Below are 24193 nucleotides of genomic sequence, written 5' to 3'. Positions count from 1 at the left end.
TTATTGCCTTCAAAGAGAGCTTTAAAACAGAAGCCTTCAGTATTTACGATCCTAATGAATAAATAAACTTTCTGGTTTACCAAAGGATTTACACTGTCTCCAATTAAGGATGATTGCTAAAAGGCACCCAAGTACAGTGTTTACCAAATCTTTCAGGTCCCTTTTTGAATCCTAGTTGACTGCGTTCTTAGGTCAAAGTGGAAACACTGTTCATTGAGCTTCTTAGAACATACAGTACAATGTAGTGCTCTCCTTTGGGTGATGGAGCTGGGCTGTAAGAGGGCAGAGTGGCTGTTTGAGCAGCTGTGACGATGCACAGACTCGCATCAATCTAGTTGCATCTCCTGAGGCTGATTCTTCACTGACGGTGGTGCTGATCTCTAATCCAGGGAATATCCACGCACCTAATTTAATAATAGGGTGTTTGCAGGGGCAAGAGCATCACTGGGGCCAGATCAACATGCTGTTCCACAAGTGGAAATCTGGATCACAGTATTAGCCATTTAATCATTTGTTCCTGCCCTGTGAACTGTGCCTCAGTTACAGAATGGCCACATGTGCTTCCATCCGGCAGAGCCATATACTTCTTAATATGCATTGCTTTGTTTTCCTCCCTTTGGGATAGTTTCTTTTTAAAGCTCAAGAAGTTATTGAGTAGCAATTGGTATCCTTGAGTAGTTCTGTAATATAAATGGGAAGCAAGACTGGGTTCTTTATAAGAATTCCTAACTTCTCAAGATTCTCTACCCTGAGATAGTCAGACTGACTTACATTACATCCTAGGGGCCTGTTATTTCCTGATTTGCTGTTGCCAATTTTCAATTTCTGTATCTCATTCATAATTGTTTTAGCACCTCCCCCATTGAGCTCTTGTTATCTTTCAATTAGACTCCCCTTCATTAGCTTTGATATTATTTAAATAATTGTATACGCCCTGGATTAAATGGTATTTTTTTCAATACTTCCCCATGGCTGACCCTTGACTTGCTTTTGGCTGTGTGCCGGCCTCCCAGGCAGGACACAACTATAAGGTGAAGAAAAAAGAAGGCAGGAATCTTTTATTCTAATTTCTGCTACTTCTAATTTTTAGCAACAATTACAACTTCTGTCATTTTTAATGTTTGAGTATTTCTTGTAATATTCTTCAGGAATTAGAATTTCTGGAAGCAAGTGCAATTGCCCACAAATCTGAGTGAAGCAGTCCCTCGTGGGGCAGTCACCCAGCAGTGGGAATGCCATGCTCTCGCGGTAACAAACCTTGACAGATGCAGAGAGAGTTGAGAGACCCACAGAGCTTTTGCAAAAAGAAACTTATTGTTAGAATTTGATAGAAAGTATCATATTCGGAGACTCTTTACATGTTTCTCTGTCAAGTATATCATTTTGCATTTTCACGGAGGAACATTATTGCTTTTAAAAGTTTCAGTTGTTGAAGTGTCATGATTTTCTAACTGGTTAGTCAAATTATTTTTTAATGACTGAAACTGTAGTTGAAGTTGAATTAACAAAAATTATCTACAGGAACTTACACCCCGATTAAAGCTATATTCTAGAACACAGAACACTGAAGTCTAAAGATACCAATTGGAATACATTATCCACAGTTACCAGCTGTGGAATTTTGAGCATAAGTAAGTTACTAATCTCTTAGTCTTACTTGCTCATCTGTTGCCAAGAGCTGGAAGAAGATGGCCTCTGCAGGGTCACCTTCCAAGTCCCTCAGGAAGGCAACTAACGGGAGGAACTTAATGTGCATCCAGAGACCAAGATGGCGGGAGTGTGGGAAACGTGGCTTTTAGCATGCCAGCACCTTCCAAAGGGAAGATAGGTGGAATGGAGGTGAAGGGACCGATGCAAAGTGCTAAACACAAGTTTAAAATTTGGACTATGGCTGTTTACAAGGAAGAATCAATGTCTTCACACAGGGAGATCTTTAAAGGCTTTATTAAAATGGTAAGGGAAGGAAAGAAATAGATGGGGAATTCCTTGGTAACTGGAGTAGTTTCTATCCTTACTTCCTAGCACTGAATTCTAAGCCATTTAGCTAAAAATATAGTAATAAAGTGATCATTTTATCTAATGGTAAATTTTCCAAGTTTACTAAGAAACTAATCTTTTAAAATATGTAGAAATATGCATATGGTTGATAGTAACTTATACACAATGAAAGTTTTGAAAAGATTTTGAAGAGTTCTTCAAATGTTTTGGTGACATGTTGAAGACTAGTCTAGAGTTGTTTAATTTTAGTTCAATTTATTTTTATAATATAGGGCCAAAGATCTGGGTCTACCAAGTTTTTCTTTCTTTGGTTCTACACATTTTAGAAATGTATTTATTCTTTCCACAGATATTTATTGAGTAACTATTATGTGCCAGACATATTTTAGATGTTTGAGATAAAACGGTGAACAGAATAAATAAAGATTCCTGACATCAAGAGCTGAGATTCTAGTGAGGGAGAGAGAAAAATAAACAATCCACAAATACATAAGCAGATGGCATGTTTTGTTAGAAGTTTATATGTACTGTGGAAAAATAAAACAGAAGATGGTAAGAAAGACCATCAGGGCTAGTGGCAGTCTCTAATTTTAAGTAGATGGTCAGGGTGGTCTTCGTGGAGGGCATCACATGTGAATAAATATTTGAAGATGGTGAGGGAGTCAGCCATGCAGGGTATCTGGTGGGTTCAAGGCACAGCAAGCTGGCCAGTGAGGTGGGACCCCAGTGAGGAGGAGCAGATGAGGTCAGAGAGGGCGTGGTGGGTCCAGATCACACAGGGCTTTGCAGACTGTATTAATATTCATTTTTTATGAGGTTGAAATTCTTTTCCAGTTGTGTCAAGCTTTCTTTGTGAAGTAGAAAGTAAAGTCATTGGTTGAGACGGAGCAAAGGAAGGAAGACATAGGGGCTTTAATGCTAGAGGGAGAGGTGGAAATAGTCCTCTAGGACACGCAGTCCTTTATCGCTAATCGTCTTAATAGTCCTGTGGTCACTGTAGGACAGTGAGAGAATAAGTGGACTGTGCACCTGCGGGGTGGTGGTCTAGCGGCATCAAGGGCTCACTTGACATCCAGGTCATGAATTTAAAGTGAAACCAGTTAGTGTGGTCCCAAAATACCACATCCTGGGTGAAGTACAAACTGGTTAAAAATTCACACAATGCACTAGCATTTTCTGAAGACAGGCAAATCCACAAATTCCTCTAAGACCAGGTTATGTTGAAGGAGCTGGAACTTGTCTTATTATTTGACTTGATTGTAACCTGGCAGGAAGATTGCCTAAGGGCCAAATTAATCAAAGGATTGGAGAGCCACAGAAAAGACCGTTCAGCAGGTTGCCCTAATCTGAGCAAAGACAAAGTTGTGTAGCTTGTTTCTCTACCTGGTTAGGAAATCATCCTGCAAATTGGTCTTTATCTGAGCATCTATTGTAGCATTGGCTTAGCTTATTTGTCCTCGGGTGTGACAAAATTCCCACTTAAAAAAAAATGTATTGTTAACCCTCTTCAGTAACAAGCTTTTCCTTTCTCCTCCAGGTGTAGAGTCTTTGTCTCTTTATTTTTCTCTGAAAGGTCTGCACAGTGTTGTGCGTCAGTCAAAAGTTCTGTAAATGGTTCTCCAAACAGATTTCAAAACATCTTAAACGTGGCAGCAAGGCACATGTGAAAGCTGCCTCTGCACCCCGGGAGCAGGCCCCAGAGTATCATTCATTCCTGACTTCATCCCAAATCTCGCTTGCCAGCTCCGCCTGTAATTAGCAAGATTCCTCCACTTTGCTGGGCGCGTAATCATAAATGTGGTTCAGGTCAGTTTTCCCGTGGTAGATTGTTAAAGTCACTTTCTTACACAGTTTCGTTCTCCACTTAGATCGTGTTACAGCCCCAGGACCACGGTACTGGCTCGCTTCGCTTCTGCTCTTCCAATGACCATTTCCAATCTCAGAGGGAGTTACCTAAGTTGACAGATATCCGACAAAGCAGAACTACTACATTATAGGGCTGTTCCTTAAACTCCACTGGTTAGTTCCCTAAGATGAGGGTATTTTTTCATACATTTCTGATGTTTCCTATAGTCCATGAGGCTTTAAAAATTATGACATGCTCAGTTTGTAGCCTGGCTTGGGGCTGTCTTATAAGGGCCAGCACGCGAAACTTTCAGGGGATTTAGAAGGGAGGTTGTAGCTGTATCAAGTGGACATTTAAATTTGAGTTTTTAATATGTGGTACCTGGATGGGAAACCATGAGATGGAAGTTCCCTTGTGACGAAACTAACATTTTACAATAAGGAAAAATGAGTTAAAGTTGGCTTTTGCTGACATGGAAATCATATTATTTGTATTTGCACATACGTTTATCGCTTCTGGTGGCCTTCATTGCTCTCAGTGCATCCAGACTTCCATCTGGCGTTATTTGCCTCTGACTGACGGGCTTCCTCAGCCTCTCCCGTGGTGAAGTCTAGTGCTGATGACTTCGTGCATCTGAAAGTCTTTACTTCGTCTTTATTTTTGGAAGATAGTTTTGATGCATTAAATTCTTGGTGGACAATCTTCGTTTCAGTACTTTAGAGATGTTGCTCTGCTGTCTTCTGGTTTACACGGTTTCCGGCGAGAAGTCTGCTCTAATTTTTATCTTTATTCCTCTGTACGTGAAGTGTCTTTTCTCTTTGGCTGCTTTTAACATTTTCTCTTTATCACTGTATTTAACCAATTTATTATGATGTATCTTTTAGTGTCTTTTCTTCCAGGATTTTTGTGCTTGGTGTTTATTGAATTCTTGGATCTGTGGATTTATAGTTTTCATGAAGTTTGGAAAAAATGTGGCCGTTAGTCTTTTAAATATTTGTTTTCTAGCTCTTCTCCTATTCTGTGAGAATTTCAATTACTTGTATGTTAAGGCTGTTTGAAGTTTTTCCGTACCCCATTGATGCTCTGTATATTTGTTTTTCAGTCCCTTTTTTCTTTGTTTTTATTTTAGATAATTTCTATTGCTATGTCTTCAAGTTACTAACCTTTTCTGCGGCAGTGTCTGATCGTCTGCAGTGTCCAATTTTCTGTTAGTCTGCCATCCCATATGTTTCTCATTTCAGTTATTGTATTTTTCATCGCTAGAATTTCAGCGTGAGTCTTTTTTATATTTTCCACGTCTCTACGTACCATACTCAACCTTGTCTCTACTTTCTTGAAAATACTTAATATAGTTATGATCATTGTTTTCATGTGCCCACTTACTAATTCTGTAATCATTGTCATTTTTTGTGTTGGTTTGAATTGATTGTTTTGTCTCCCCATATTGTGAATTATGTATCTCTGCATCTTTGCATACGTGGTAATTTTTTACTGTCTGTTAGGCATTATGAATTTTACCTTGGTTGCTGGATATTTTGCATCCCTATAATTATTCTTGAGCTTTGTTAAGTGGGATTAGAGCAGTATTTAGTTTATGGTTAGTTTATGGTTAACTTTTCCTTGCTACTGAGGCAATGCACTTCTGAATACTTGGTGCCTTATGCATTATGAGGTTTTCTATTCTGGTGGGTGGGGACCCAAACTGTTCCCCATCCTGTGTGAGTTACAGGGGTTTCTTCTGCTAATGTCATGAATCCTGCCTGAATCCTAAAGATGCTCAACATTCTAAAGATCTCAGCTCTCTGCAAGTTACACATTAAAGAATTCTCAGGGCCAGCCCCATTGCCTAGTGGTTAAATTCGGCATGCTCCACTTCAATGGCCCAGGTTTGTTTCCTGGGCAAGGACCTACACCACTCGTCTGTCAGTGGCCATGCTGTGGTGGTGGCCACATACAAAAAGAGAAAGATTGGCAGCAGATGTTAGCTCAGGGTGAGTCTTTCTCAGCCAAAAAAAAAATTCCTAAGTAAAATCAATAATAATACACTTTTTAACTAGACAGATTTGTTCATATTGAAAAATAAACATGCAAAACATGGGCAGGTAAATTTGAACATAAAATGAGAGAAAAGGGTTCCAGATATTAAAATATAGCACACAGCTATAATAATTACAAAATTGTGATATTAGCAATAGAATAGACACAGCAGTGAAACTGAACGCAAACGCTAAAATAGGACATAATAGGCATGAGATTTTGGAATAAGGTTAAGGTGGTATCTGAAATTACTGGAAAAACATTAATTATTCAAAAAGTTTCTGGGGCAGCGTATAGCTATGTGGAAAAATATTCTTTAGACCATGGTAAATAAAAATAGATAAAAATTGAAATGGAAAAATGTGTCAACGTGTTCGAGGAAACTATGGCAAAACTGTTTTACACCTTTACAGCAGAGAAGGCTTTCCAACAAGGATGCGAGGGCAGATGGAAGTGAGAGGCCTTCATAACGAGATTAAGCAGATGGGAAAGTTTACGACTAATGAGAAGGGCAAAAGGACGCTAAAAGTGATCATTTTCTTGAAATTATAGTGAGGAGAAGGATCTGTGCTTTACGTCTTGGGAACCTCCTCTGGTCATGTGAGTATGTGTGGAAAGATATGAATGATCAAGAGAGTCCAGCCTCGTGTTCTCAGAAGAGCTCAGCTTCCTGTGATGTTTGAGAATTTAACTGTTCCCAGATACATTTTATGCCTCAGTCCATCCAATCCCTAGGATTAGGGGGCAGGGTGGTGACTGGAGAAGCAGGCATGTGTGGCAGCTGCTGCTCTGGGCTGGGGTTTCAATAAGCTTACTGGGGTCAGGGGTCAGAGAAAGATCGCAGTTGGGGACCATCTTGTAATCTGAGCCTTTTTGCATATTTTACGTGTTGACATTCGTTCTATAAGCAAGTGGAGGTATACATATGTACTTATTTTTGCAAGAGTGAAATGCTCTAATGTTAGTAATGATCATGAAAGCTATAGTACTGAATGGCTCAAAGACAGTTAAGATATTTCAAATAGTTAAATAAGAAAATAGATTGGTAGTTAATGTAAATATTAAGAGAGTACGTTGGCTACATACAATATTGGGAAGAATGTTATAGCCTTATTGAGCCAAAAAATGTTTTCAAAACTTAATTTTAAATCAAGGAGAATAATAGTGTTCAGAATATGTCAAAATTCTAATCTTAACATAAAAGTTTGATTTTTAGCACTTAAAACATCAGCAAAAATAACTTTTAAGAACTATATTTTAAAATAATTTATTTAGGTTAGAGATCTTTCAAGAAAAAGCACTCTTTGGAAATTCTTCACACTGGATAGTGGTAAATTAAAAAAAAAAAAACGAGCGTCCTCCCTGGTGGTGTAGTGATTAAGTTCATGTGCTCTGCTTTCTTGCCCTGGGGTTAGCTGGTTCGGGTCCCAGGCAGGGCCCTATGCTTATCAAGCCATGCTGTGGTAGACATTCCACAGATAAAACAGAGGAAGATGGACACAGATGTTAGCTCAGGGCCAATCTTCCTCAGCAAAAACAGGAGGATTTGTGGCAGATGTTAGCTCAGGGCTAATCTTCCTCAAAAAAAAAAAAAAATCCACTGTGCCATCTCAAAATATCAACAAGAGGAAAATTCCCAAAATGTACAATAGCATACATGGTAAATTATATTTACAAAATAAATCAAACATAATAAATAATACAAAGAGTATGAAGAAAAATAGTTAGGAAAAATAAATTAGCTAAGGTCATTGATCAAGCTTATATGAAGGCAGCTGGTTGGTTTTGTCACCTTTGACAGCCCAGATGGGAGCATAAGTGCCAAATATGTGTTGAATGTCATTTGTTTCCATTCCAAGATCCCATAGGCCCTCAGGTTAGAGTTTGCTAACACCAACATGAAAGTAACCAAGAGCAAACAAATGATGACTCAACTGGAGTCCACACCAATCTGAGAGCACATTTCATTAGGGATTCCTATGACACAGTGGGAGCTCTGATCCCATCTTCCCAGAGGCCTGGGTCCCCACACAGTGTGCCACATGGGGCTGATTCCAGGTATCACCAAGATGAGTCGACTTTACTGTCCAGCACTGATGTTACAGAGACCCCCCCACACACTCAGGTGTGCTAGCATGCTTCTCTGATGCCACACAGCAAGCGCATAAATCTTGGCAATTGTTAGTTCTCAGTCTTGTTCCAATAGCTGGGAACCATAGGTCAATTTCTGTTGCAGCATGCGCTGTCGGGAAGCAATCCAGAGAGATCATTCTGAAAATCTTTGTGGGTACCAGAAGTGGTACCTACAGCATCCACCATCCCCAGGTGGCTTCATGAAGAGCTTATTGTCCTTTGCTCCAAAGACTGTGCATTTTTAACTTGACTCAGTCTCCTGCATCTTAACTTTTCTTGCTCCTCTTCCTCCTTCCTGCCCTATCCTGGAAACTTTCAACATCTCATTGGAGGAATTCACCAAAACCCCTTCCAATGGTCACCATTCTCTACAAATGTCCAAACCAAACAAAAAGTAAAAGTATTTTTAAAAGATAAATTTCATATACTTTAAGCAATTTAGATGTTACAGAATTAAATATTACAATTTAAATATTTCAGAGCTGTACCAGCCCTATCAGATAATTTTATTAGTTTGAAGCAAGAAGAAAAAATAGGATTCCATTCTTTATCAGTGAGGTGCTAGGTTAAGAAAAATAAAGGAAGAAAGCAGTTACGCAATTTCATTTTGCTTTGTGCTCCTCTTTGCTTGTTGCTGAAGTGATTTACTGTCAGTTGCAGCTGTGGTTGTCATGTCTATGTTCACATTTTAGAAAAGAGTTTAGTATTATAATTATTGATATTTTCAGAATGTCAATCTGCTTAGTATTTCATATCCAAAGAAAACCAAAGGGAAAAAAATAAAACAAATGAGGAGATATTCTCCCAAGTAACACCTAGAATGTTTGCCAATATTTGGGAGTAAATTTTCACACATCAACCATGAACCTGATGCCGTGACTAGTTTGTAGTAGCACCATCCTGCAGGTGGGACATGGCAGTACCCTCTCAGTTCTACCTCTGAAGGGCAGAGATGCTGGAAATGACCCTGATGTAGGCCGTTAGTTCTGCAGCCTTTCAAATGCTGGAGTCTCAGCTGATAAATATTTGGGCTGAATACTGAGGCTGAAGCTGGACTTCAGAGCACCCTTATTTAAAAGTCTTCTGCAAGATACTCAAATTTGAGAAACAACTGTCTACACAGCAAAAAGGCACACTTAGGTTTCATGTATCTAAACAACGGAAACTTCAAAGGGACACACAAGTTTTAAATGTGAAGATGGTGCTGTGCCATGTTCTGGACAGGAAGAGGGAGAAGAGTGATCTCAGGAAGAGGGTGTGTGAAGACAGAGAGTTGGCGTGAACTTGTGGACTGGGGAGAAAGGAAAGAGGCCTCAGTCACAATTCTTGATTGGGCAGGGCACCTGAGACAGAGACACCATTCAAAGTGGCTGCGGTAATGTCTTCAGAGAACCTTTTGTTATGTTGGGGGAATTGGGGCCTGCCAGTAAGAGTCGTCTTTAGTAGCTCAATAGTAGGATTCAGCTTCTTGCCAAGAAAGCATTCATTGCTAGAAGAAGTTATCACTGGGGAGTTGAGAAACAACAGTGCTTGTTAGCATGGAAGTGATTCTGGCACCAAGCATTCTGAATAATTAAAGTGTTACATCGGCCTTGGAGACCAAGAGACCCTGTTGGAAGGAGGTATTGACCACAGTTGGCATGTACCTCAGGGAACGCACTTTTCCCTTCCATGCTTCATGAGCCAAAGGCAGGGCTGGCATTCAGAGGCATCTCTGTAGGTCTGGCTGATCTGAAGACTACATCATTGTCGTTGACTCTATAGCTCATGACCACCAGAAATTACACCTTAGAGAAACACTCGGTATATATGTATAAAAGTCTATACACTGGCTAGTCAATCATATTGGATTTTTTAAATTAAAGACTCTTCTTTTAGAGCAGTTTTAGATTCACAGCAAAATTGAGAGGAGATAACAGAAATTTCCCATATACCCCCTGCCCCAACACACACATAGCCTCCCCTATTGTCAACATCCCCCACCAGAGTGATACATTTGTTACAATTGATGAACTCACATTGACACATCATAATCATTCAAAGTCCATAGTTTACTGAGGGTTCGCTCCTGGTGCACATTCTGTGCATTTGGACAAATGTACAATGACACGCATCCGTCATTACAGCGTCACACAGAGTTGCCCTAAAAATCTGTGCTTCACCTGCTCATCTTCCCCCCACCTCTTCATATTGAGTTTGTAAATTATGAAATAGGATGTAGGTAAGTCTATCTTTAATTAGGCCATCCTTTTTAATTCTTTGCTTTTAAGGAATTTCTTATAGGCTAACGTACCTGCAGACAGAGTCTGCCATTAGAAGGTACCAGGTCCACCAGGGACATGGGGTCCTGGAGGTTCATCTATTTATAGAGCTCTTTAACATTCAATAAGAGAGTAAAGATGGTACATCTCATTATCATTTTCCAAATAGAAGATGTTATTCTACTTGGCTAGGCTTTTGAGCCCAGGTTATATTCCAGGGAACAAAGAACTTTATGATATCAGGCAATACCCTAAGATCCTTCATTACCATGCCATTCCTAATGTCTGAAGTCATCTTCAATTAAGGTAGGTATGTAGGAGTAGATGGAAATTTTTTATAAATATACTTCTCATTAATAAAAGCGTAATCATATACCTCAAATCTAACTTTCTAGATCACAAATTTTAATAATAATTAATAAAGAAGGCGAAGTCTTCCTGCCTCAAAGGAACTCTCTTCCCTTCACAGGACATTGGTCTATTTTAGCATTCAAAATTTTTATTCCAAATATGACAATAAATTGGCTAAGAATTGGCATTTTTAAACTGACATTAAAAAATATGAACCCAGCTTGTTTTGCGGGTTACAAATGTATCCACGTTCTTAATTAAAACAACAATACAGAACATTTATCTGCTTAATCCTTCTCTCATCATGTGGAGGTTTTTTGATCTGTTCATAAATATTCCAGTCCTCTCCTTTCTTGGCACATAGTTAGGCTGCATTTCCTGGACCCCTTGTGGAAGAGTATTATGCTATCTTATAAAGCTGAATATTGCCACATCCTGCAACATATCGATTATGCCACATCCTGCAACATATCGATTATGCTCCTAAGGGATATGTTTAAAAATGTTCATAGTTACTATGCATAATAGTCAAATATTCATTGACAAGATAATAGATGAGCAAATGTTGAAATAAGCACACAATAGAGTATGTATAGAAGTGAAAATGACTCTACAAATGCATTCAACAACTGATGTAAAACTTTAGTGTAATGTTGAGTGAAAAAATAAAAACAATTCCAAGAAGTCTGCATCTAGTATACTAATTTCTTTAAAATTCAAAACCAGGAAAAACTAAAAAACATACATGTGTAATAAAGATACTTTATTTTTAGGAAGCAAGATAATTGTACAATTAAAAAGTCAGGATATTGGTTATCTTTAGGGTAAGGCAGGGGGCAGGATATGGAAAAGGCTAAGAATTTAATTATTGGCAGTGGTAGGCAGGTACCATCTTAGGATGGTAGTAAGTTTACAGGTATTCATTATATTATTTAAATAAATGTACAAAGGCTATAATATAAAATGAATAAGATAAAAGATGGTAAAATAGATTGGAAATGGGTGAATTCTATAGCTGAAATTCTATTATAAGAATGGGTTTCTTCTACTTGCCTGTTGTCTCTGCTTCCTTTTATGTTGGCTCCATTTTCAATCAAGCTGTCTTCACCCATGATCAGATTATGAGCAGGACTTTCATGTCTGTACTCTCAGAAACTATTAGGAAAAAGAATAATGACTTTTCTCAGGAGTCCAAAGAAAAGTACTGAACTTGCATCTCATTTGCTAATAGACACATGACCCAATCATTACAACCTGGGGAAGTACTTTCTGATTGATCACACAGGAGTGACATTCCCGTGTTTGGGAGATAGCACTACTCATACCTCATACACTGAAAAGGGAGAAATTGCGGTTTCTCAGAAGAAAATCAAGTTTCAGTTGCTCCAAGAAGGAAAATGGACTCCTTGCAGACAAAAACAGTCAATTCAGGGCCTACCAAGACAGTTTTTATAACTCATCTTTAGCATCCTTGTGGGGAACGCAGGATGTATCTACAAAAGTGTTTAGATACTTTGACAGCAAAACAGCAAATGTCCACCAAAGGTTGAGTGCATCCTTCTTATGGGTGCTACGCTCCACACCGCAGCATGAGAGATACCACACTCCATTATGGGGACAACCTGACATTTTCAATATCCCAACTGATGTCTCCCAGGGCTGTTGATTCTAAAGGCTATTGAGGCACATAAATGAAAGGATTCCTAGAGGAGTATTTGTTTGTGTCTGAAGGCTTGACCTCACTTCTATCTCTGTATTAAATCAGTGGTCTTAGTGTAGCTTAGAAAGAATCTCTTAACTTATTTTATTTACCATTATTACATAGGTACTTTTTCAGAAAAGGTAATTATAAATTGTTACTCAAATTCTTTTCAGTTTGGTTTGAATTGTTTAATTCATTTGTTCACTTACTAAACAATTGATAATTTAATGCATAATGTGAACCATTGTTTATAAATATTTACTATTGTAGATATGGTGGAGAAAAGATCGTCACAATCCCCACCCTCAATGAGTATTTGCAGTTTACAGAACTCGATAAGAGTTTGAAGAAAACAATAGGCTTTTTTTCCCCTGGGTTCTGGTCTTTATGCAAGATTTTCCTATTTTTAACTTCTCATTAATGGTCATTTCAATCAGGATTGCGTGCATCTGGGTTTCAGACACTGGTGCTCATGTGGCTTTCTTCTGCAGAAAATTCACTTACTTCTTGAAAGGCTACTCCTTTGGGTTCCATTTCACTGTCCTTTCATGATTTTACTCATGATTCTCTGAGCATGCTTCTTACAAGTCTTCAAAAATTCTTTTAAATGCTGACCTAACCCTACATTTTGTTGTTGGCTCACTTCTCCAAACTATCAACCTCTTTTCTTTGGGTGGCCTCACCCAATCTCATGATTTAAACTATCATTTACAAATGATGATTCCCAAATCTAGTTCTACAGCCCTAACTTGAAATTCATCCTTTAAAAACATCCAGCTGCCTACTGAACATTCTCCCGTGTATCTCCTATGCCTACCTGAATTTCAGCCTGTCATCATCGCCTTCTTATTCTAAACTCTTCAACCTGAGATACCATTGCTAGCCATGAGAAATTTCTTTCATCGTCATCACTTTCTAGTATTCCCTGGTTTTCAATTTAGGTTAGTGTCAGGAAAATGTGTGGAAAGAAGACAAACCATCAAAAAAGAGAGTTGTTAGTACATATCTCCATGTTGAACTTACTAAATGTGCAACTTGGGGAAGCTGCTTAACTTCTGTGAATTTTAGTTTTCTTTTATACAAAGTGTCATTGTTAATACCTACCGCATGGAATAGTATAAATGAAAAGATACGACATGTAAAGTGATAAACAGAGCTTATTATACAAAGTGTATTCAATAAATATTTGGTGAAGTAAAATTCTTCTAATAAAATGTGTTCCTTAATAAATGTCTCTTTACTAACATTAGTTTGCAAAACAGATAGAAATGAATTGGAAAAAATATGAGATAGCTATTCAATGCTCAGTATACATATTAACCCTCAGAGCACTTGCTATAAGTCTATGGTTCCTTGGTGAGGGGTGGCTATAGCACACAGACTGGAACCCCTCGTTTCAGGACACCCTATTGCCTTCCCTGCATCGTACTCCAAATAAGTTACAAGAGCTAGGAAGGTGTGTCTCCTAAAGGACAGAGGGGTAATATAGGGAACTAGGTGGGAACAGATCCACGTCCTCTTTTACCAAAGACACTGTTTTTAATTCTTCTCATTCTCTTATCACCCTCTCCGCTATCCATTTGTTTTCCTCTTTCTCCGTTATCTTTGGTCAGCCTGACACACCTAATACTTCCAAATCCTCATTTGTATTAGGTTACTGAGTATGAAGAGGGTTAACTTTCTCTTCTGTGGACTAAATGGACAAACCAAAAGTTAAATTTATGACAGCATTTGGGATGCTTCTGATTAGCAAAGCAAAGGAAACCTTATGGAATACTACTCTCTAGGATGCTTATATTTTACATCATTATGTCTTAACATATTCCCTCAGGAACTCAGAATGGGAATTTTTTCCAGTATTCTCTGGGGTAGCTGCTTTCAGAAAGAGGCGGAAAGGCATGACACTACTTTAAGGTGTTCTAACAGGTAAGTGACAGATTAGTTACGCCTTTGTACTCAGAGAGGCATCATTACAGAATAATGCAAATTAATTTTCAAGTATGTTTTATATGTCTTGTAACTGTATTGCTCCTAGTTCCTCTGAGAAAGGAACAGAAAAAAATGAATAATGTTTTTAAAAGTTTACTGTTAATACGGTAAGTAAATAGAATGAAATATAAGCTTTAGAATAAAACAATCTTTTGAACTCAAGAAACATTTTATGAGTACCAGGTCTGTGACAAGCCATCATTGTGTGCGTGGATACAGGGATGCATTTCATGTACAAAGGTTTATTAGGGTTTCTTGAGAGGGCAGAGTGTAGAAATTTCACAAATGCTTTTCATGTAAGGCAGCTGAGCAAGATAAGTCCTCACTATGGGTATTAAAAGTTACAAGAGTTTATGCCTGCCTAGAAATTCGAAAAAAAGCTAATAGATGTAGTGACCGTCACATAGCTTCTGGATAATGTCATCTCCAAGTGACAGTTTTAAATAGAGTGTTGTATATCACATTATAGAGTTATTACTCTTTGCATGTTCCTAAAATGATATCATAAGAATATAATTTCCCGTTGACATGCATCTCAGATTTAGTTTGAAAGCTGAATAACTACTTGTCATAGCAAGTTCAGAGGAAACATGACAATGTGGAGGCTACATAAAGAAGGGGAAAGGTAATGTGTGGGAGGGGAGTTTTTGTCATTCTTTAATTTGGGCTCTTGAAGGATAAAAAAGTCCTGAGTCAACCTGTTAACCTTCCCACAGAGAATGATAAATTTTGTGTAGAAATAAGAGGAGGGATTCTCCCGAAGGCAGCAGTCTAGCGTCACCGAATCAGGGAGGGTTGGGCAGTTTAAGAGAGAGTCCTTAAGGAAAGCGAAGATTCTTACTGTGGCCTCTGCAATGAAACAGATTTTTAGGATGGAAGGATCCACCTAACACTCTATTCCACCCTCATCTGTTTCCACCTTCATCTCTCTGCGTTTTCAGCTCTTCTCTGGCACCTCCACACCCAACGCATTATCTGCTTATTATTGTTTTGACAAGTTTAGCCATTGTAAAGTTGGCTAAACTTGTCTGAGGTAAGGCCAATAGTTATCAAAGACGTACTATTTTATTAGTATGGTTTTGTCTTCAGGTCATTGTTACTCATTTTTGTGTCAGATTCCTTTGAGGATCTGATGAAAGGTGTTAAAACACCTCTGGGAAAAAATGGACATAGGGTCATCCACAAAGACGTGCACAAAAACATATCAGGAGGATATGAAAAATGTCAAGGCTCTCCTTGCATTCTTTAAGCACCAAGGATTCATGTAAAAAAAGTCGAATGCTTAAGATGATCATTTTTATGGGTGTCAAGTCCCAAAATCTTACATGGCTGTGTTGTGCTGTTCAGACTACAACACCTTCTATTCCAGATTGTGGAACTGATTTACTGAGTTATTTAAAATTGATCTCAGTTTTTTCCTGAATTTATAAATTGGGAGTATGTTTGTCTGTCTACCATACATAATATGTAGAAGGCCACAGTATTTATGTGAATGCATTTTGTAATGAGAATCTTACTAAACCAATCAGATAAATATCATATGTTAAGAGGTTATTGAGAACGTTCAATTTAAAAACATTTACTAAGCACCTACATTGTACAAGGCATTGGGTTTTGCACTGTGGAGGAAAAAACTGAGAATATGTAACTTTCAAAGATTCTCATTGCAAGAAGGAAGCTAAAGAGAGAACACACTTAATTGAATCTAAATAATAGTATGGAATATTATAAGAACAGCGATAAGCTGTTAGAGAGCAGGAGAGAAAACTTCCTTTATCACAAAGCACTTACTGGAGGCCACCAGAGAAAGTTTCTTAGCAGTTGGGCCCTGAAGTTTTAGGACAGTTGAAGTAGTTAGAAATGAAGTGACATTCCAGGAAGGAAGGAGACTACTGATCAAACTGTAGATTAAATATTTGATGAGAACTCAGAATTATTAACAAGTTAATGAAAACATAAGCATTTATGATTCTTAATTTATCTTAAAAATATATGTCCAAATGTATAAATAAGCTTGTTCTAGAAATGAGCATTCTAATGGGATTGATAACATATAATCAAAAGCCATACCCTCAAAGGAGTAGCCATGATCGTGGGTCTTATTTTCAAATACAAGTATTTCACGATAGATCACTGTTTCAAGTGAATAAGGAAAGAATGAGCTTATTGTGCAGATTAAGGTACCAAGGCTCAGTTTCCTCATAGTTGAAGACTTTTGTCAAGGATTTCATAGTCCAAAGAGAATTTTTTAAAAAATCTGGTATCCTAAATTACGTCATCAGACCTTTTCCCAAAGTAGCTTTTGATTTGGAGGAACATAAGGTATATTTTTTGTGTGCTGAGGTGAAGAAAGTTTGCCAAGAGAGAGGAGAAAATATACGCAGGAAATTTTGTATCTCTTTAGTCTATCAGAGTCTGCGATTCAGCCACTTAGAACTTTCAAGACAGTGTGTTGAAGGTATGGATGGGACTGAGGAAGAATACAATGGGATAAGTAAGTCTTCCAAATTACATTTAAATCTATCACGTGAGTTCATATTTTTACTTGCATATGGTCCCCTTCAACATTATCTTAACAAGAAAGATCTAGAGGAAAGGTTTTGCTTTTAAAAATGAAGCCAGTGATAATATTCCTTTCTAAGTTTAAAAAAAGAAGAAACACATTTCCAAGTTAAGTAATCATTGACTTTGCCAGGGACAGAAAACAAATTGAATGAAGTCAGTTACTGACTATCTGCTGTTCCTTTCATCTAAAATTATATCTCCCTCCCTCTTCTGAGTCTCTGCTTTGTTACAAGAATGTGGGGTTTTCAGGTACTTGGATAATACAGATTACAATCATGGTCTGATCCTACACCAACTGCATGGTGACATCTCCTTAAATGACTTCAGGTTGAAAATGTTGAAGCTAAACGCTTGAATTGTGAAAACAAGGACTATTGAGTAACAATACCCCTCTTTCATTTATATGTAACCTTAGGGCTTTGGGTCCTCTCAGGGGTGTTTTTCAGAAATAGGAAAAAGAAAAACAGAAATGAGGATATTTGAGATATTGCCAACTATCAAAGAACATTCACTTCTCTATGTTAGTATATGTCAAATACTCAATATCCTAAAGGTGCCTCAAGGTAACGGCATATTATTCAGAGGCTGTGTTTCCTGTTGCTCTTTTCAAGCTATAACATCTGGGAATGAGTGTGCAGTAAAGGGGAGCATATTATATTTTAATAGATATTTCCATTTCTAGAAAGATGTATAACAAATATATGATGATAAATATGTGTATAAAGAAGACACTCTTCATGGGTGGGAGTCGGGTGTGACTTTACATTTATATCATGAACTTCCAAAAGCAGTCCAATAGATCCAAAATGCCAAATGATGCCACATCCAAACATGGACCCCAATTTATTGAATATGGAAAAATAATTAAGTTAATAATAAAATGGAGCCATCCCTTTTAACTTTATATTCATCGAATTAGCAAAATTAGTCAGAACCATGTAAAAGCCACAAAGGGCTGTATTTGAAAAGTGTTATCAGAAAGTGTAACATTCACAAGCTTATTTGAGACTCTCAATGACCCTATGACGTGGTCCTTACAAATTGTGGAACAAAATGTTGAGGTGACTTATTAAGAAACCACAGCTAAAATGTCTACAATGAGGAAAATTTATTTTTCTTAAAATATTTGATAACATCGCATATCACGCCGTGAATGAATTTCTTTATTTTTTGCAGATAAACCATTTCACTCTGACTCCTTCTCCTCATTCGAGAAATCATGCAGCTGAACAATAATGTGACTGAGTTCATTCTGCTTGGGTTGACCCAGAAACCTGTTAGGAAGAAAACAGTTTGTCTCTTTCTTGCTTCTCTATTTGGGGACGTTGCTGGGTAACTTTCTGACTATTGCTACCATCCAGATCAGCCAGGCGCTTGGGAGTCCACTGTACTTCTTCCTTTTCTGCTTTTCCTTGTCTGATACCTGTTTCTCTTCTTCCATATCCGCTAGAATGATGTGGATGTCCTTTTGAAGAAGACCCCTATCTCTTCCAGCGAGTGCATGATCCAAGTCTTTTCTTCACATTTCTCTGTCTGCCTGGAGATCTCCATCCTAATCATCATGGCTGTCGATCACTGTGTGGCCATCTGTAAGCAACTACCCTACACAATCATCATGAGCCATCAAGTTTGCGGCGCCTTGGTGGCTGTGGCCTGGGTGGGGTCCTGTGTGCATTCTTCAGCTCAGAATTTTCTGGCCTTGAGTTTACCTTTTGGTGGTCCCAATGTGATTAGTCACTATTTCTGTGACTTGTAGCCTTTGTTGAAACTTGCGTGCACAGACACCTACGTGGTTGACCTACTCTTGGTGTCCCACAGTGGGGTCATTTGTACAGTGAGTTTTGTCATGCTGATGTTCTCCTATGTTGTCATCTTGCATTCTCTGAGAAACCACAGTGCTGAAGGGAGGAAAAAAGCTCTCTCCACCTGCATCTCCCACATCATTGCAATCATCTTGTTCTTTGGTTCTTGCATACTTATATACACACGCCACACAACCACCTTCTCCGTGGATAAGATGACAGCTGTGTTTTATACAATTGGAACACCTTTGTTCAACCCTCTGATTTATACACTGAGAACTGCAGAAGCGAAAAATGCCATGAGGAAGTCATGGAACAAGGAGTTGATCTCAGATGACAAGACAAATGGAAGTTTCAAATTTTTCTTCATAATTCGTATTGATCTAGGAGAAGTCCATACAGAATATTATCTTCTTATCGTTGAGTAAATATAATCCTAAATTGGGTAATAAGAATTAGTTTCTTCAGGAAAATAGGCAAATGAACACATATATTGATTAGTGTTGAGTCAATTTTGTGTAGAAGTAGAGACAGCCCCAGGTAGAAACAGCCACATAAGACTCATGCCTCACTCCGCCTCCCTTGCCTGCCTAATATCACCGTGGTTTTGATCTAGTATTTTCTCTGCCCTTCTTTATATTGATTCTTGGCGTTCTCTGTTTCTACTTCCACTTCTATGTGCTTATATCCACAGCCCGGCAAGTTTTCCTCCAAATGGTTCATTTATTAACCACTGTGGTCTCATAATGTCTGATCATGAACCTTCAACTTGGTTGTTCTTCCTGACTCAGCAGAAAGCACCATATTTAAATAATTATAGAAGCTTCATATTGTGAAGGACAGTATATAATCTAGATAACCTCCCTTCAATTTCTTGATGTTATATTTTGAATTCTTACCATATGTTTACCTAGATCCTTCTAGAACAATGACAGAACATTGTGAGGAAATTCACCCTTCTGAAGGAGAGTTTTTATCTTAGGAACGTTCTGATTGTTGAGGTTGTACCCATAATATTATTCTTTTTGTAAAAATTCCTTTTTGCTCCTAAAATGATCCCTTTTAATTTGGGGAAAGCATTAAGTTTTCTCTTGGATCATACCATTTATAATAATTTGGTTATAATATTGGGTTATTATGATCGTGGCATAGATGGCCAAAATTAGGGTAGATATATTTATGTGGAATAGAAGTAAAGAATACATGCAGTTGATTATAGGGAATTTGAAAATGGTTATAGGGAATTTGCAAATGATGACTGATTAAAAGAAAGAACGTTATAACCCAGAGAAGGATTTTTAGGCTTTGAAACAGAAATAGCTATATCACATATGAGTTATTTTAGCGAGTTTTAATACAATCCAGAAAAGAGAATAACTCAAGAGATACTGAGATATTTGAGTGAAAATTATATTTATGCAGTGAAGATGGATATCACCTTTGTCACCATCCATCAACACCACAGTCTCTAATTACATGATCACTAAGAATCTTTCTGATTTCAATTTGTTTTCTTACTTGTATTTTTATCCACAGAGAAAAATCAATATGAGTACTTTTGTTTATTTGGAACTTCTATTTCTATTTATAAATTACTAAATTATATTAAGATTACTAAATTAGTGTTAATTTTATTGTACTAGGAACTTTAGTATGTCTTTAACTTGAGAAAAAGATCATCTATTTCTCTGTGTGGGAGTGGAAAATTGTGAATTCCACAATGAACTCTAGTAACATAAACACATCACTTTTTTTTCAGATTCTGTGAATTTCAAGGCTAATTAATCTCAAGAAGTTTATCATTGATGACAGCTGCTACGGCTTGATCCTGCTCTTGCAAGGTTTGCACATTACTAGATTCCAGTTGGCAGAGTTTTAAGTGAAGTCTTCTTCTATTTCAAGACAAGGGAAATATGAAAAGGGGTGTATGTTGGATCCAATTTAGGCGCCTCCCCAGATGCACTCTATCTAGTATGTCTTCTGGGCATGCTTCTAACACAGAGCTCCCGTGCCCACTGTCACCACATCTCCTGCCCACAGAGATTATGGTCTAATTTTGGTCCAGGATTTTATAATAAAGATAATAGAACAACAAAAATGACCAAATGTGTGACCTCACCAGAATTTTCATGTTGAAGTCAGGGTTCCAATAAGGAAAGAGTGGGACTCTGAGATCTAAATAGACACATTTGTTTGGGGAAGGGTGAGAACCACGAAGTCAGAAATTATCTTGCGTCCTCTTGGTTGTCATAAGTAGCTTCCTCTCCCTTGAAAGAGGGGAAAGACGAGTCTTCCCTAGCCGAGACACCGTGCTGTTACCTTATTTGAAGAAGTTGTCATGCAATGACACTTTTTCTCCTCATGAGCTTCCCCCTACACCTATTGCTTCCAAACAGCTAGCCAGGGGAAAGTCGAAGGAGAGTCCAAGCAAGAACATACAATCTTGCTCTAGAAGAAAATGACATGCATGAGAAAATTGCAGGACTTGGCTACTGTGTACAAGTGTGAACCAGGAGAGCGCTTCATCATGGGAAGTCTTAACACAGAATGGCAAAATGTCAATCTGGAGTTGAGGTCTACCCAATGGGGCTTTTTCTGTAGACTGACATCATTGGAAATGCCTTGCTGAGTAACTATCTGGTTTGCTTTACTCACAGAACTATTTGTTAGATCAGTGGGAAAGAACTATAAGACAGACTTGCTCACAGTATGAAAGACCCAAGAGTCAATTTTTTTTTTTAAATCTTAGGTATTGGCAATATCTTAAATATCTGTACCATTCTTGGGTGTGATAGCTTAGGAGTGAATATGATTTGAACTTAATTCATATTTAGAAGACCCTAAAGGAAATTGTTTGAAGAAGTTGGATCGCAAAGTTTTTAGGTGGGAACTTTTTGAAGTATGTCATCAGTATGTCCATATTCCAGTGGCGATAAAAATAAGCCCAACTAGAAGAATTGTAGAGTGACTAACGTGACAACTGTGGATTAAACGTAGCTTCTATTTATTTGTTTGTTTATTTTTATTTTTATCTTTTAGCATTCTTAGAAACATGTTTATTAAAAATGTTCTTAAACACTTCTCTACCTGCATTACAGAATGGCACAACTTCCATTCACTGATATTACGCTGTTCTCAATGCAGCTTGCAGGTGGCATTCTAGAAACATCTTTACAACAGTGTTCTTAAACACTTATCTACATGCGTTGCATGATGGGTATAACTTCCTTTCACCAGTATAACACTGTTCTTAATGCAGTTTGCAAGTTCTTATTTTTTTAATGGTGATCATTTTACAATATATAAATATATCAAATTAACATGTTAAATTTACACAATGTCATATGTCAAATATATTTCAATTTTTAAAAAACATAGGTTCCTTTTAAAGGGCTGTCCTGTAGATCAATCTTGACTCAAATTTTGGTGGAACAGAGGTAAGCTTGATGGGGAGTGGAAGGAATCACAACATGTGAAATTCCTTAAATAAAAATTTATTGACTTTAAATAATTTCACCTAATGTTACACATAATAAAAAAAACCTTTGCACTTAAATACATATATATGGATATTGAAGAGTTTTCTGACATGGGGCATTCCCCTATGACTTTTTTTGATACCGTTATGGGTAGAATTACATCCCCTAAGAAAAGAATATGTCTGAGTCCTAACCCCCAGTACCTCATAATGGGACCCCATTTAGAGATAGGATCTTGTAGTGTAAGTATCTGACAATTGGGTGTTGGGTTGTAATGTAAATACTTGACACAAAGCTTTTTATTACTGAGGCGTCCTCTTCAAAGACATTTATGTGGAAGAAACACATTGCCAGCTGCACAACTAGATAAAGAGCCAGGCTGCCCCACCCATGAAGATCCCCTTTTAGAAAGCCCTGGGTGACCTGTAACTGACCATTTGAGCGACCTTGCATTTCCCTTCCTGTGCTTTAATCCCACTCATGTTTTAAATTCACCAATAGTGAACCTGCAAGCCCTAGGCACCCCACCCTTGAATCCAATAAAGGCAGAACCTCAGGTTCATGAGCGCTCTCTCTCTCTCTCTCTCCTTACCTGTGACCTCACTCTAGCCATGCCATGTATCCTCTATGACCTGTGAGTCATAGACACTTTTTTCAAAGTCCCCTGATGGTTGTTGATGAGGTGTGTTTTGCAATCATAAAAAGAACCACAAGGGCCCATCCAGTCACAACATGGGCTCCAGGTGGAGAAATGTCTGGGGCTCTCCACAAGTAGTGCAGCCCACATGAGTGCCCCCAGGCCTTCCTTGCTGATAGCATCAGTATTAATCGGGTGAGATGGATGCAAAATAGGTCTTTACAGAGGCAATCGAGTTAAAATGACGTCTTTATGATGAGCCCTAATCCAACATGGCCGTGTCCTTATAAAAAGGGGAAATTGGACACATACAGACACACATATGGGGGGAATGCCATGTGAAGACGAAGGCAGAGATCGGGTGACATTTCTACAAATAAAAGAATGCCAAAGATTGTCAGTAAACTACCAGAAGCTGGGAGAGACGCACACAACAGATTCTCCTCATAGCCCCCGGAAGGAACTAACTCTTCCAACCCTTAGATCTCGGACTTGTAGCTTCCAGAACTGTAAGACAATAAACGTCTGTTGTTTAAGCCGCCGGGTTTGTGGGTCTTTGTTAGAGCAGCCCTAGGAAAATAATACTGGTGTCCTGACAAGAACATCTGCATCTGGCTCTTTAAAGCACATGCAGTCGGAAGCTGCATTGATTTCTGTTGCTGCTGTGATAAATTACACCGACCCAGTGGCACAATTATCTTAGAGTTCTGTAGATTGGGTCTCTCTGGGCTAAAATCCAGGTGTCTGCAGGGCCATGTTCCTTTCTGGAGGCTTTATGGGATGTGCCATTTCCTTGACTTTTCCAGCATCTAGAGGCTTCCCACATTCCTTGGCGTATGCCCTTTCAACTCCATCTTCAGTGCCATTAATATTGCATCGATTTGACTATTCTTTCATTGTCACATCTCCCTCTGACTTTCTTTTCTGCCCCCTCTTCTACTTTTAAGGACCCTTGTAATTCCATTGGGCCCACCTGGACTAATGAACGAAGACGCTCCCCTAGAATGTTGCTCCCTGGTGTTACTGGAAATGGGGGGATTCTAAAATAGCAGGTGGCTGTAGTCAATGCCTGTTCGAGGTAAAGTGGATAGAATTATATGATATCAGCAAAACCAAGGTGCAATCAGGTGTCTTTTCTCGTAGGGCTCTATGACAATGGAAATTACATCATGGTGTTTCTAGGGACGAGACGGATGGAAAGCCAACTAGGTGAATAAACATGCAACTAAGATTTTGCACGGCTTATTTAGTACAGATCACATCTATGTGAAGTTTCGACTGAAACATAGAATAAATTCTAATTTATTTATTGAGTATCTTCAAGTCCAGCAATCTGTCTTCACAACAACTCTTTAATTGTCATAGTTTTATAATATACTTCAATTCTGAAAGG

General features: G+C 38.2%; 1 long non-coding RNA gene, 1 other non-coding gene and 1 pseudogene across 2 annotated transcripts; all 3 read left to right on the top strand.

Moving 5' to 3' along the window:
* Nucleotides 1–1633: 1633 nt before the first annotated feature.
* LOC111775087 (uncharacterized) lies at nt 1634–24192 on the top strand. Its single transcript, XR_002810589.2, has 4 exons — nt 1634–1953; nt 6295–6481; nt 14160–14254; nt 20444–24192. It is a non-coding gene; the product is annotated as an uncharacterized lncRNA (long non-coding RNA).
* On the top strand, nt 18102–19061 carry OR4C207P (olfactory receptor family 4 subfamily C member 207, pseudogene; annotated as a pseudogene).
* LOC111769750 (small nucleolar RNA SNORA18) lies at nt 21253–21382 on the top strand. Its single transcript, XR_002802561.1, has one exon. It is a non-coding gene; the product is annotated as a small nucleolar RNA SNORA18 (small nucleolar RNA).
* Nucleotide 24193: the final 1 nt, after the last annotated feature.

This window comes from Equus caballus, chromosome 1 (genome assembly GCF_041296265.1).
Source record: "Equus caballus isolate H_3958 breed thoroughbred chromosome 1, TB-T2T, whole genome shotgun sequence".
In the NCBI taxonomy this organism is placed as follows: domain Eukaryota; kingdom Metazoa; phylum Chordata; class Mammalia; order Perissodactyla; family Equidae; genus Equus; species Equus caballus.
This window is presented reverse-complemented; position numbering and strand designations above follow the sequence as displayed.